Source organism: Rhinolophus hipposideros (assembly GCF_964194185.1).
Source record: "Rhinolophus hipposideros genome assembly, chromosome: 6".
NCBI lineage: Eukaryota > Metazoa > Chordata > Mammalia > Chiroptera > Rhinolophidae > Rhinolophus > Rhinolophus hipposideros.
In genome coordinates, this window is record NC_138052.1 from 99,933,241 (window position 1) to 99,948,487 (window position 15,247).

General features: G+C 60.0%; 1 protein-coding gene across 1 annotated transcript in view; it reads right to left on the bottom strand.

Moving 5' to 3' along the window:
• HDAC4 (histone deacetylase 4) overlaps positions 1–13,358 on the bottom strand; it is a gene marked incomplete at its 5' end in the record, with an annotated part of 265,863 nt that extends 252,505 nt beyond the window's left edge. Inside the window, one exon of the mRNA XM_081052346.1 lies at positions 13,268–13,358. The remainder of the gene's footprint in view (positions 1–13,267) is intronic.
• Between the last annotated feature and the right edge of the window lie 1,889 nt (positions 13,359–15,247).

The following is a 15,247-nucleotide window of genomic DNA, read 5'->3' on the forward strand; positions in this document are numbered from 1 at the left end:
CTCCGCCAGGGCACAGCTGCCACGCAGGCCCGCACTTCACACTTCAGCTCTGAGGTCTGACAGTGTGTGAGCGAACTTCCCCGTCTGTCAGTCAGGATTCAGGAAACACACAAAGGCGGCTGCCGGGAGATGGAGCCAGCTCGGAGAACAGACCTGCTCGAGTGCGGGCCGGGACCGGGGCACAGACGGGGGCCAGGACGGGGGCAGGGGCAGGAACAGTGGGCACTTGCTTAGCCATGCGGCCCCAACAAGAGGCTCAAGAGAAGCACCTGGCTTCTCCTGAGAACCACACAGAAATCCACAGCAAGTCCACGGTCCTCAGTGAAGCCACAAGGAAAGTTCATTTTCCAAATCCGACACACTGACAGGCTGCCTGAAAGTTGATTACAATGTATTCCTTCCTGGGCCAAGTGTGGCAGCACCGCCAGGCCGCCAACAGCCCCCACGCCCAGATCCAGGCTGGGGCAGGGGCGATCCCAGAGCTTGGAAAACTGAGAAAGAAGTGGAAATCATGCAGACAAGTGAGCCGAGAGTTCATGGCTTCTAGGCGCCCAGAAGAGCCTGCTTGTGGGGCGAGGAGCAGAGGCCAAGGCCAGAAAGGCCGGCCACGTGGAGGGACTCGGGCGGGACCCCGGAGAGGAGGGCTGCAGGAGCTGAGAGGCCCGGTCCTGCCAAGAAGCTCTCCAGCTCCAGGACGTAGGAGCTCTGCGCCACAGGCAGCGGGGCGGCCGTGGAAGAGCGTCTCCCTGGCCCAGCTTGGCCTTGCTGCGCGGTCTCTCAGGCTGCGGTCACAAGCCCGGGCCCCTCCTGCCGCAGAAGGAAACCTCCCCAGCCGCCTCCACAAACACTCTGCTTCAGGCCTCAGGCAGAAACCCTGACCCTCGGCTTCCTGACTTCCCAGAGTCAGGGCCTCAAGACCTTGTTCCCACCATGCGTTCAAAGAAAATGGCCTTAGGCTCAAGCATTCAAGGCGAGCAGCGTGGCAGGGAGCAAGGACTGACGGACAGGGGTTCCGGCCGCGAGCTCTCCCAGCTCTCCCAGCCGCAGTGGGCGCTCTGCCTCTGCCCAGCTGGAGGGAGGTGCCGGAAGGCAGGGCGGACGGTGGGGTGGGGGCCACGGACGCCACGTTTCTTGAGTCTTGACCCGACTCTATGAGGAGTCCTGCAACTCCACATGACAGCAGCGCTCAGCAGCAGGGCCGCGCCTAGGTGACAATGAAACACCCCCAGCCCCGATTTCTATAGGGACACAGCAGGACTCAGAGACCCTCACTGTGGCTCCCCCTACGCACTACAAGGCCAGGAGAGCAGGTCAGGCTCAGGGAGGTTGCACTGCTGCACCTGTGTCGCCACGGAATGGAAAGGGAGCTGACCAGCACCCGAGGAGGCACTGAGAGTCTTCTGCCGCTGCCTGGAAGCCCCTGACGCGGGCAGACGTGAGGTCCCGGGGCCAAGAGCACAGCAAACAGACCAACCAGGGCCCTGTGGCCACGGACCACGGACCTGGGGACGGACGGCTGGACCAAGCCCTGGAAACGCCGCGGGTGACGCAAAAGACCCACAACGGCGAGCCCTGGCCTCTGGCAGGGACGCCAGGACCAGGACAGCAGGAAGCTGACCGTCAGACGAGGGTGTAAGCGGGGAGGCGGGAGCGCGGACTCAGGGAGCAAGGTTCTGGGTGACCACCGGCGCGGACCTCCGGCGGTGGGGCTCAAGGCCACCGGCGCTGAGAGCCAAACTGTGAGAACAGGGAGCTGGAGGGGTCACCACCACAGCCGTGTGGCACGGCTCCCATGCCCCTGGCTCAAGGTCTTGCTGGCTGGGGGGGCCTGCAGTGCAGGAAGGGGACGCCCTCCACTGGAACAGGGCCTGTGGGCACGGGGTTGGGGGGCGAGCTCAGGGGCCTCTGGCTGCGCCACAGGCTGCAGCCGCCAGTGCAACTTCTCTGGGGACACGGCACCGCTGTGCCCTGGAACCGCATGACTCTGTGAAACGAGGAAAATGGGCGCCTTCAGGGGACCAGCACACGTAGCAGCAGGAGGAACTGCTGCACTTTCCTAAGAAGCCCCGTCAGCGTCCAGGAGAGAGAGACACGTCCCAGGGGCCCAGCCCCCAGCCCCTCTGCCAGGCTCCCACGTACGAAACAACTGTTCTACCATCCCGAGCCCACGGCCTCTGTCCTAGGAAAGCCAAACGTGCAAGGATTCAAAAGCAAAGGAACTACCTTCGAGATGAGGAACTGAGTGGCAACTACACTCCATGGAGGGAGAATTGCATCACCCCAACCGTCACCAGAGGCTCCATCGTTCCTCATTAGGTGGTGCGTGAACACACTGAGCGGCCGAGCAGCCCAACAGGAATCATGAGAGGGACCGGTTTTCCTATCATACACATACCGCCGTGTGTGCGTGTGCGTGTGTGTGTACACAGGCATATGCTGCCGCGTGTATGTGTGTGTGCATGCATGTGTACATGCGTGCATGCCTGTCGTGGGAGAGGGGCCCACCAGGACTGTGCGTCCACAACTGAACTGTGGGCTGGAGAAGAGAGAAGGTCACTGGTAACAAATGGCCAGGAGGAGGGCATTGCTGGAGCAGCAGCCCTGCCCATAAGCACCAGTGATCGCAGAAGGGGTGGCCCCAGAGGCCAGCAAGGGGCAGGGACATATTCCTGCCCACCCAGGCCAAGAGGCCACCTCCAGCCGCAGCCCTGCCATACAGGCAGGCCCGCCAGGCACCAACACGACGCCCAGAGAGCCACCCCTCCCACCTGGGTGACAGGCCCTGACCTCCCTGGGGGTGGTCTGAGGTTCCCTGCCTGTGCCCTGGCTGGGGCGCCCTCCACACCTGGCATGTGACGAGGAATAGTCACTGCGTCTCTTCAGCACACCTGTGCCAGGCCTGGGCGTCAGCTGTCAGGGACACTGCACAACAGCTCAGCCAGGCCAGGGGTACTTTGTTCCAATAGTGCAGAAGAGGAAACTGAGGCCTGCAGAGGAGTACATGCCACGGGGCAGCGGGTACGTGGCTGCAGGACACACACCCAGGCCCCTTTCGGCTTGTCTGGCCCAGAAGTGCACCCCAGAACGAGCCCTGTACTTCCCACCTGGGGGGAGACAGCTGTGCCACAAGTCCCCGTTGGTGAGAAGCAGCGAGAGGAAGAGGCCGCGGCACGGAGCCCAATTCCCACCCTCAGGCTGCCGCGTTTCTGCTTCAGATGGCAGCTCCAGCACTCAGCTGGCAGTGACCAGGCTGTCCGAGCCACAGGGGGCCACAGGACTAACAGACCGTTTTCATAGCGGCACAGCGCCTGGCTCTGAAGAAGCATGGCAGATGAAGCTGGCCAGGGGCCTTCCCAACCCACAGGCCCGTGAGGCTAAGTCAGGGCAATGGTATTTCCCACCTGCTGCCCAGGCAGGTCTCGGAGCTGGGTCACCGGCCTCCTGCTTATCCCTCTTGGTCCTGACAACGGCCCTCCCTGGCACAAAGTGCAGCTGAGAAGACCGAGGTGCGGGAAGCTGGGCCACCACCGTTGGCTGACACCTGGCAGGTGGGAAGCCCAGCAATCCGACCCCAGAGCACACCCTCCAATGCACCTCCTGCCTGCAGAGGCAGACGTGAGCGGTAGGCGTTCCAGAATGGCTCGGACTTTCACTCTGCCTCAGGACACCCTCGGCATTTGCCCCCCTCTGCCTGGGGCAGGAGCCGATGTGGGTGCAAGCCCTTCCCAGAGCACCCTCAGACGAGTGCCTTGGTCCTCTGGGGTTGTCCGGGCAGTGGGACAGGTCAGCGGGAAACACCCCCAGACGTGGGGAAGCCCAGCCCCCCCACACCTCGCAGCTCCACCAGCCCCACTCCGATGTCCCCTTCCTGAGGGCTCGGCATCCAGCTAGACAGCCGGCCACGGAAGAGAGTGCAGGTATCTCCCTGACCTCTGCCCACCTTGCCGACTGGCCAGGTCTGGCCACGTGCCCCTGACTTGCAGGCCTGGGGTACACCCAGGAAGACGAGCTGAAGGGAGGCTAGTGCTCCAGCATCTGGGTCAAGGCCTCCCTTCCAGGCCCGGCGGAGCACTTTCCCCTCTGTGGATGGGACCATCCTTCCATCCATCCAGCGTTGCCAGAGGATTCCATGAGCCAGGGCCTGGGAAGCATTCGGTGTGGCACCGAGCACAGCTGGCCCAGGAGAAAGGCTGTCAGGAGCTGCTGTCAGGACCCACGCAGGACGCTGTCCGCTGGCCCCCTCAGCACCCACCCTCTCTCCCCTTCTTTCCCCACCCGGGGGAAGCTGGCTCCCTGGCCAGCTTCTGGAAGAGGCTGAGCCACCGAGCACATTCCACACCCCTGGCCACAGGGACAGTTCAGAGGTGGGCAGTGACCTAAGTCAAACCAAGCAGCATGAACCCAAGACTTGTGCTGGGACAAACCCGCTGTCTGGGGGTGACGTGAGCCAGTAGGTGTGCAGCCCTGAGAGCAGCGGCAGGCCCCCTTGGGACCAGCAAGCCGCCTGGGGGAGAAAAGCCCGCCCTGAAGGCTCTATAGAGGGTCTGGGCCACGCCGCACCAGACCCTCCCCGCACCTGCACTTTCCCGGGAGGCAAGCCCACCAGCCCCCTGCAGCACCTTGCTCTGGAGAGGCCTGAGCTGGCCGGGAGCTACCGAAATAGCCTCCCGCTGAGAGCCGCTCACAAAGGTTCCCTCAGAGTGTCTTTCCCATCATCCCAGGGAGGACGAACCTGGTCTCCTGCCTCCACGCTCCACCAGCCACCAGAGGCCACCTGTCTACACCAGCCTACAGCACGGCCACACCTGTCTCCTGCGTACACACATACGGGGCCACTATGGAGCGTGTGCCCACCACAAAGGGCATGCCCACCATGTCCCCAGGGAGCACTGCCCCATGGCCCTGCCACCAGGAGCAAGCCCCATGTCTGCAGCCCCCTCCACCAGAAGCCCAGCACCCAGGCCGTGCGGGGTCCCTCCAGCCACTACTGCCATGGGAGTGTCCGTCCCACAATGCAGCGGGAGGAACGCTCTGTCCTGAAGGCTCCGTGCCGTCAATGACAAATGAGACGCCATGGCAGGGAAACCTGCAACTGGCGTTGCCACATGCAGCAGGTCCCGGACAGCTGCCTCTTCCAGAACCCCAGTTAGTGCTATGGGCAGTGACAACCTGTCAAGAAATGTCCATCGCTGCAGCTCAGCGAGCACCCTGCGGCCAGGAATCAGCACCCTGGCCTAGGGACGCAACACCCAGGCAAAGCGGGACGGTACCGCCATGGCCAGGCCTGTGCGCCACACACACAGCAGCGCCCTCAAGCTGACAGACTGTTCCACCAGCCCTGGGAGGTGGCCAGGAGGTGGCCTGGACACTCGTCCACTGGGGGCAGAAGAGGCCACTTCCAGCTGCCCAGAGTGAGGCAGGCCTCCCAGCCCACACCCCCTCGGGGCTGGAAGCAGGAATGAGTTAGGAGGTTGCAGGGCGACTGCTGCCCAAGCTGACACCTGGGGGAGGGGCTCACCTGCTGGACAATCAAAGTTAAAGGAAAACAATCCGACTGGGGGAACGCAAGACTGACTGACGTTGGCCTGAAGTTAGAAGGTCAGTGCCCCAGGCAGTGCCCTATTGCCGTGAGCTGGAGGCAGGGAAGGAATTCCAACCCAGCCCTTAAGCTGGCAAAGAAAGGCTTCCCAGAGAATGGGGACTGAAACCGCGTACTAGGACCTTTTCAGTGCAAAATGTGATGGAAATTTCATAGCAGACAGGGTTTAATCCACTCTAGTGCCTCCTGACCAATTCTCTGTGACCCTGTAAAGGCCACGGGGGCTGAGCCCCACCCCCAGCGTGGTGATACTCTTAGCATTCGCTAATGAGCCACAGGCCCCTGCACTGGAGGGTCACACGCCCCGGGTATGTCTGCAGCTCTCCTGTGTGTCGACAGCCCCAGCTCATCTCTAAGCCCCTGGCCTTGGTGGGGCTGGGATTCAGTTTCTGACTCCCAATGTATGAAACCGACAGCTGGATCAGAGGCTGACTCAGGTCCCTTCCAGAATGTTCTCTTCACTGACTCCCATGGAGTTTAGGTCCTAACAGCTACTCCAGGGGATCCTGGACCTACAAGAGAGTTCTTAGTAACACAGGTGGAAGGATGGATGGATGGAAGGAAGGAAGGAAGGAAGGAAGGAAGGAAGGAAGGAAGGAAGGAAGGAAGGAAACAGCCACCTCTCCTCACGATGTGGCCCCGTCTCAGGGCCACAGGGGCCGGGCCCTCCCTCCCCTCCCTCCCCTCACAGTGTCAGCACCATAGTGCAGCCACAGGCTCTGGAGACGGCTGGCTGTGCCCAGGACACCCGGGGGCCTCCTGGGGGGGGGGGCTGTGCACACCCATGTCCCTAAACACGTCACCTCAAGCGGGTTAGACAGCGAGAGGCCAGGTACACGGCACCTGGCAGGAAACGGAGCCGGAGCCTCAGAAACCTCTGTGAAACGTGAGCAGACTGGGCGTGTGGGAAGAAGAAGGAAGTCCACCCCAACACGCGCCCCCAGCCGCCACCCCGGTGTCACCCCAGTGATGCAGCTCATCAGTTCTCAGCACTGCAGCCCCCCCAGCCCCCCCAGCCCCGGAGCCCTGGGGCGGGGCCGCCATCAGCCCTGGGGGGCCCACACCCCCAGCTCTGCCCAGCCCGCTCTTGCCTCCCATGGCCTGTGCACCCGTGTGCGCCCTCTTCCTCCATCCCCACCGACGGGCAGAGGCCAGTCCTGATGGAGACTGGGGGACACAGGGCCTGCCTCGGCCTCTGCTGGGAGTCCTCCCGGGAAGACTGACAAAATAACAAACCGACCAGACAGAAAGGTTCAGAAACACCACCCCAAACACACCACCACCGCTCCCCCAGCAAAGAGAGGCCCGGCGGGGGGCAGGGTGTCACCAAACTTCTCTTGGGAAGAGTCTGGAAAAGAGCCACTGCAGCACACCGCGCCACAGGAACCAGCTGACACGCTCCCCCTCCTTAGGGAAGACGCAGTCCCATCACCATCACCATTTGACCAACACTCGCTGGCAAGGCCGGCGGCTCAGACTCTCAGGCCTAAGAACTGAGTTAGTGTTTCAGGCGCAAACGTCAGTCCAACAAAAGCATTTGACTCACACACAGAAAACTTCATAAACAATAGTAAACTCACACAGGCCCACATTCGCGTTTTTAAACAAGAGCAGACGCCAAAATGTTTACACGCAACCATATTAAGGTATCACATTAAAATTATGAGGTTAAATAAGAAATGATTAAACTGTCATTAACTCCAGTAAGAAACAAACAGGAAAATGCCATTCGTAAAAGCCGTGGCTGGCCACCTGGAACCCCGGCGGGGCCCGGGCCCATCTGCAGGTGCCAAGGACAAGCCTGTGCACTGGCCTGACGGCACGCAGCGGCCCCGTCTGCACTTGACAGCAGAACGTTTGAGACCCTTCCTCTCACTCCTCACTGCATCCAGAATCCACTCCCTGTACTGAGGGCGTCTACTTAAAGGCTGTGACCTCCAAAGTCAGGACCAAGGAGTCCCCAGGTTGAGGCGGGGAGGAAACAGGCAATTCCAGGCAACAGGCAGAAACACGGGGTGCCGGGAGGCCCGAAGACCAGTCCGCAGCCAGGCTGTCCACCCAGGCAGGGCCTAAGCTGGGCCTTTCTTTCAGAGACACCTTCATCCATTCCTTCATGGAGCACCTACAATGCCAGGCACTGGGCACAGAGCAGGCATGAAGGCCTCGGCGAGAAAGGGAGGTGACAGTGAACCACTAATGTCACAACGATCTATTGAAATTACACAACTGGGTCCTGTTAGGAAGGAGTAGGAAGGATGTTAGGCTTATGTTTAGCAGGGGACCGAAGGATGAGCATAGATTGAGGGGTTGGGGAAGAGGAAGATGAAGAGAGGTAGTTCCAGAAAGCTGGAACAGTGTGTGCAAAGGCCCTGAGGCCAAAGGGGCTTACAGCAAGCAAGGAAGCAAGCAGGGAGGGACTAACACGCAGCAAACAGGATAAGTACTGTCTGATGAGCTGGTAACTAGAGGCCAGCATTAGACAGGCATTCCAGGGACCTAGGCTAGCACAACGGGAAGCCATGACAGGCTCGAGGGAGGGAACGAAGGCTACAGGCCTGTTTTTTGTCGAGACCACTTAGGATACCATTTGCAGCACGAACTGTACCAGACACGCCCAGACCCAGGAGGCCAGTTCTGCTCAGAGCTCACAAGCAAGTCAGAGAAGCAAATCCCCTGAATTCTTCTAATGCTAAGCATATTTACCAACTTCCCGAGGACTTGGTTTTTCTCCTTTATAAATAACGGGGTTGAAGAGCATTTTTTTCCTGATGGAAATATCAGCCTTCTTTTTAAAAGTATTACATACTTAGAGCAAAAATGTATACAACACCATTCTCTCTAAGAAGAGAGCCCAGTCCCTCACGGCCCACTTCCCTGACACCCCCGAGGACACCGGGATCACTTTAGAGACTCAAGTGCTTAAAAACCAAAGGGGGTCCCTGGGCACTGCTTGGACCTGCTTTCCCGGCGCCGCATGGCTGCGTCTGGGAGCCGGTGCGTACGGGTCAGTATCGCCGCTGTAACTACGAAGCAGAAAACATCCGTGCATGCCGGACATCCCTGCATTCATATTCTTTCCTAAAAATAAATATTCCGTAAGTAGAACTGTTGGGGCAAGCAGGCTGACCACTTCAAATTTTGACAAAGAAAATTTTTTGGAGAGTAATTAGGTAACTATGGTCATCTGCTCTCCAGAGAGCTGATAATAAACTAACAGCAGCCAACACACTCGCTTACCGTGTGCCAGGCCCTAAGCCAAGCGCTTTCTACATAGCAGCTTAGTACTTCCATGCCACAAACACCACAGAAGGTAGGAATTAGCGTCACCACCAATGGCTATTATCCAACTTGACCTTGCTACCACGATGGGCATAAACGTGATCTCCTTTCAGCTGAATTTTTCAACTAGCAAAGCTATTTTTCACATTAGCCACTGTGATTTGCACAGGTACACGCTTTGCTCATCTTGCAATAGGGATGGTCATCCTTTTCTTGTTGGTTTATAAAAGCTCTTTATATACTGACTATGAAGCTCATACAGGCCTAATATGTTGCATTATTTTTTTCTCACTGTCTTGTAAGCTCGCTTACGGAGTCCTTTTGCCAAAGAGAGTTTCTTTAACTTTTACACTGTTAAATCTGTCAATATTTTCTCTTTAAGGTCTCAGGCTTGGTGTTATCAGAGTAGATTAAATCAGTGGTTTTTCAAAGGTTTTAGTCCTTGGAGAGCTTACTTCCAGGGAAACCTCCAAAGTAATTGTACAGACGAAACAGGGAAGGCCAAACTGCTCTGGCTGAAATGACGTGGGGCACCAGTGTCCTGCACGGCCCTCACCTGCCCCCAGGCAGCCTCAGGTGAGATCCAAGCACAGGTGCACAACCCCGGCCCACGTGACTGTTAAGATCCCTCCCAGTTCTGAAGGCAGCCTGAGAAGGCCGGAATTCCTTCCCAGGCTTGCCTGAAACTCGGTGTCGGCACCGACAGCTCCAGCAAAGGTGAGCTCCACACTGAATCCATGAAGGAATTCCAAACTGCCATCTTCTCCCAAATGACTCCAGGACATTAACCTTCAACTTAAAGATCATCACTGGCCTGCAAGCAGAGGCACAGAGAGAGGAAATCAGCGTTTAGAACGTGACACCATGTCTGGGGGTACCAGGCGCCCCGTTTTCACTTCTCTCTCAGGCCCCTCCTCTGCAAACTGGGTACAGTAGTAGCCACCTCATAAGGTTGTGGGGACAGAAAAGGGGTCTACACGGCACGTGGCCTGGCAGAGGCGCTCTCTGTGTCGCAGTGAGAAGTGTGACAGCTCCTCACCAAGGAAGACCTTCTGCTCTCTGCACTAGCTGATACAAATGCTGACGTGTCCCCGCGGTGCAAGGTGCTTTGCACTGTCACAGCAGAGGCGACCCGGGTAGGGCACTGGACCATCCTTGCGGGAAGTGAGGAGCAGGAGTGTCAGTAAAGGCAGGCAGCAGAGGGGCCTCGAGTGGCTAGAGGCCACAGCCCATCGTGCACACCCAAACGGGCCCCAGCCACCCCTTCTCCTCACTCACATGAGCCCAAGACAACATGACCTTATGAAAAGAACTCACGGACCTTGCTTCAGTGCTCTTTTCCCCAAAAGAATCGCTCTGTGCACACCCGTGACTGGTGTGCTAGAACGCTCCATGCACCCCCGTGACAGGTGTGCTAGAATGCTCCGTGCACGCCCGTGACAGGCGTACTATTACGCTCCGTGCACACCCGTGACAGGTGCGCTAGAACGCTCCGTGCACGCCCGTGACAGGTGCGCTAGAACGCTCCGTGCACGCCCGTGACAGGTGCGCTAGAACGCTCCGTGCACGCCCGTGACAGGTGCGCTAGAACGCTCCGTGCACGCCCGTGACAGGTGCGCTAGAACGCTCCGTGCACGCCGTGAGAGGTGTGCTAGAACGCTCCGTGCACGCCCGTGACAGGTGTGCTAGAATGTAGCCTTACTTTGACACAGGCCCTCACTGGACTTGAACCAGAAGGTGCTGCACCTTCCTCTCTAAGGTCAAGGCCAAAGGCGCCAAGCCCAGTGCACTCCCCAGCACAGGCTGACCATCTGACATTGAAACAGAAACCCCCTCCAAACTCCATCCCTGCCCCCACCCCAGAGCCAGGGACTTGCCCTCTAGCGAGAAGGGCAGGGACTTGTCCCAGGTTCACAGGCCGCAGGGCGCGGTTCAACTGCCCAGGCTTCCATGCAGGCTGGGCCCCTGGTCTCTGCAGCTACAGTCCTCGATTCTGGCCCAGGGGCCAAACGCCTGGCAGGGCCTGGGGCCCGCTCCTCCCTGTGTCTCCCCCACTCCCCACAGCAGGTATTAACCTATTACTCCTGGCAGTTTGGGAGTGAGGAGAGCCCAGCCGTTTTCAATAGAGAATGGTAGGGACAAATTCTGCAGGAGTGATGAAATGTTTCTTCTGCTCCAGCAATTAAGACGGCACCAAGTCCCCTTTCCTCTGGTGCTACCCCCAACATCAAAGGATGAGAATTCAAAGCCATTCATGCTGCATTGAAACCTCACAATGAAGCTGGAAAATGGAAGTCGATTACTGGGCATAAATATGCAGGAGTTAAAAGGAAAGCCTTATAACGAAATTAAACTGCAGCAACCCCACAATGTGTGGAAACTTCCAGAACTAGTCCTCCTGGAAAACATCAAGAGGGGTACCCTAGTAAAGCAGGTTCTGACCACCAGAAGTGGGGGTCTGCTACTCCAGCTGCACCCGGCCAGGGTGCCATGTTCTGTCGATCTTGCTACAGGAACAGCCCCCAAGGAGGTTTTTCTTTTGCACAGCTGTAAAGCTGCTGACCACAGAACATTCTCTCTGGCTCAGGGCTGCTTAGGCCACATCTGTCCTTGGTCCCTAGGCCTTCGAGGCCGACAAGGAGCCTGCAGTCATCCACCCCCTACACACACCCCAGCGGCACCCCTGGGGCCAGCAACTCTTGCAGGAGAACCCTAAAGAGGACAGTGTTAACATCTGCCCGCCCGCAAAAACCCTGCTTCTCTTCTGATTGATTACTGTTCTCTTCGGGAAGGTATTCGGTCTTTAAAATAAAAGCCCAGAACACAGAAAGCTGAAGAAGTCTCAATGTGTCAGGGTGTGTGTTTTTAAGGCAGGAAAATACTTCCCTCCCACACAAATGTGAGTTCTGGGGAAAGATACCACAGATCCAAGTGAGTATCTGGGAAAGCTTTATCAGTCTTAAAAATAGATAACTGAACACAGATTTTAGAATTCTCGGGAGCTACCTGGAAAACAAAATTAAATCTCACGTATTTTCAATATCCCAAACTCCATTCTGATGAAACTTCTAACAGGGTAGCATTTTGCATTTCCAATTATGATAGAGTAATTGTGTTGCCATAGTTACCGCAAAATTCTGCAATAACTTTTGTTGCTTTGTAATTGCCGCGGTATATATTTGTGTACAAGCAGCTGAGTTTTCCTAATTCCACGGCTCTCCCTCTCCCCCGTCAGCACCACCTTTCCTGGCTGGACCGTGAAAACACCAAACCAGCTTTCACAGCACGGCCCCTAACATAATGCACAGAATTATCAGGAGCAATTAAAACTGCAGGCAGCCACGATCGTGTTACAAAAGAAAAAGTGAAACCAGGCCAAGGTGCAAACCCATCAGCATTACCGCGACCCTGCAGGGCCGGCGCTGGGCGAAGGCTGTTTGCGTGTTTGCTCCCAGGCCTTCCACGCTGAGGCGGTTTGTGGGAATACACGAGCAGCCTGAGTGGGGAAAGGAGAGGAAGCGAGGTCACCACGCAGGCCCCTTCCGGGCTCACGGCGGGCAGGGGAGCTGCTCTCAGCCGGCGACCAGGCAGGTCTCTGCAGCAATGCAATCGGGATTTCGTTCAGAAAGTCGTCAGTTTTAAAATCACTGAAGTTTCATTTCTGCAACGCTTTATTTGAAAACTGTGTCACAGCAGGTCCATTTACAACATGCAATAAAGAAAACACTGCCATCAGCCGCTGCGAGTTATTACACATGTTCGCGGTGCGTTAAACGAGTGCAGCGGGTTCCAGCCCCGGCCTTTCCCGCGGACACGCACGGTCTCCCGCTACCACCGCGCCGAACGACCCGGCGTGAAATGTAAAGACGCGGCCGCCGGCTGGGTGATTCCCGGGTGTTTCTGCGAAGCGGGAGACGCGACTCCCAGCGCCCGCAGGACCGGGCCGACGTCGCCTGCGGGCCGCCTGCGGGCCCCGCGGGTCCCGGGCAGCGCCCCCAACGCGGGCCCGGAGGGGCGCTCTCCCGCGAACTCGCAGCCCCGACAAAGTTACGTAAACGGCGCCCGCGGGCCCCGCAGCCCCCGGCCCACCTGCCGAGCGCTCGGCCGCACGGGCGGCGGCGGCGCCTGCGCCTCCGGACCAGCCGGCGAGCGGGCCCCGGGGCCTGGGCGCGCGGCGCTCTCGGGGCGGCGGGCCGGGGCGGCGGCGGCTCGCGCTCCGGAGCCCGCGGGGCGGCGGCGGCGGCCTGGGCGCACGGGCCGGGCCGGGCCGGGGCGCGGACCCGGCGTCCACCTGCCGGGCGGGCGGCGGGCGGCGGGCGGGGGGCGTGGAGGCCGGGGCCTGCGGGCGGCGGCGGACAATGGCCCGCGGGCCGGCCGGGCTGCGCTTACCGCGGCGGCGGGCGGGGAAGCGGCGGCGGGCGCTCCGAGCCGCATCTCCTCAGCCTGCGCCGCCACCACCACCGCCGGCGGGCGGGCGGGCGGGCGGGCGCTCGGGCGGCGGCGACAGCAGGGACGCGGCCGCGGCGCGCCGGGCCCAGGCGGCTAGGCGGCGGCGCGGGCGGGCGGGCGGCGGGCGGGCGCGCAGGTTCCGGCGCGGGCGGCGGCGAGGACCGTGCTCCGCGGCGGCGGCCCCACAACCTCCCCTCCTCATTCACAAAAAATTGACCCACGTTGAACCATGATGCTGCTCCCCCCGCCAGCACCGAGCTGGGCGCTCATAGGCCGACCCCGACGCCCGTCAGTCGCCCCGGCCCCGCCCCCCCGCTGGCAACTCTGCAGCCATTGGCTGCGACAGCCTTGCATCACCTCCCCATGCGGGCCCCTCCTTCCTGCCCGGTTTCTAATGAAGAGCTCGTCAATTACGGCTCGGCCCCGCCCTCCGCCCGCCCTCCCTGGGCTCCCGGCCGTCCTTCCATTGGTCCGCTGCGATCCGGGCTACAGCCCAGTCTGCTCCCGCCCCTCGTTCCACGGCGGCCAACCGCCAGGCCAGACGCTCTACGAAAGGCAGAGATGCTCCACCTCTGCCCGCCTTCCCGCATACGTCCTGGACCCCATTGGCTGCCAAAGCGGCCAATCACAGGGGGCGGGGCGACCAGAGGACGCTCCAGGCGCCAGCCACTGGGCGCTTCGCGGTTGAGAAAGCGCAGGGAGCTGGGGCGGGTAGTGACTGTAAACACGGACCCTGGCGCTGGCCAGCCCCACTCGGCAGTCCCTAAGAGCTGCGCCGCGCCGGCCCAGCGGTCAGGACCGCTTGCCTGCGCGCGTAGCAGGCGCACGCTGGGGCTGAGACTGAGGAGGGGAACCTGCCTGGCCTGGCTGTGGCCTCCATCTTGGATGCTGGCAGCGGTCATGTGTTGCTGAGTGCGCCCAGATTGGCACAGTGCGCAGGCGCGTCGGACCCCGCCCTGCCCCGCGGCGGGAACGCGGCCTGCGGAGTGCTGGGTGCGGGCGGGTGGGCCTTCCCGGCGGCCGCGGAGCGGGCCGACCGCGCCTGCGCCGGCAGGAGGGGCCTGCGCGCGAGGTGCCCTCGGGTGGGCGCGGCGATCGCGGGTCCAGGCTCGGGGTGGTGGCGACGAGGGTCGTGCCCGGTCGTCGCCGCGGCGTCTGAGCTGCTCGCGGGGAGTCACGAGCGGCCCTTTTGCCCCAGTGCTCAGCATTTTAAGGCCCAGTGACACCTTGGGCTCCCCGAGGCACCGTGATCTGCCCACCCTTAGGCGCGGGCGTGGCCTCCGACGCCCGACCCGGGTCGCTTCATTTCCACGAGAGTGCGACGCAGCTCCTCGGCCCGGTGCACCTAGTGTTTTTAGGAATCCCGCGTGTGCACGGGGGAACCCACGTTGCCAGCGTGTGCCAACGCGGGGGTCCGGAGCTGCGGATGCTCCGCGTGCTGCGCTCACCTGGGCCGCAGACCCCTCGCGAGAGTCAGACGTGCGCGTGACGGCGGGCTTCGTGGACAGTGGGGCCTTGACAGAAGGAAAGACTTCAAGCGTTGTATTCGAATTGCAGGGCTTTAGAATGGTTTCGTTTGTAACAACTTGATGAAAGTGCTGCATGGAGTCTACACTTGAAATTAAAAGGGTTACATAATTCATTTGCTTCCGTGAAACCCTACGCCTCGCAGCTTGGAAATCGCTCGGGAGGTTTCACCGCCGAAAATGGTGAACACTGCTCAGAAAACGTGAGCTCTTAGCGCCCAAATCTGCTTACATGTGTTGACGCCAAAGCAACTTTCTTCCTAGAAAGCAGAATTTGGTAGACCATTTAAAACCTGCTTTCAAGGAGTGTTTTTTCCCCTCAAGTACCAAAAGGTCCCTACTGGTCAGGCCCTGGCAACACCAACCCAGGGCCACCTCACACGGAACTACACAA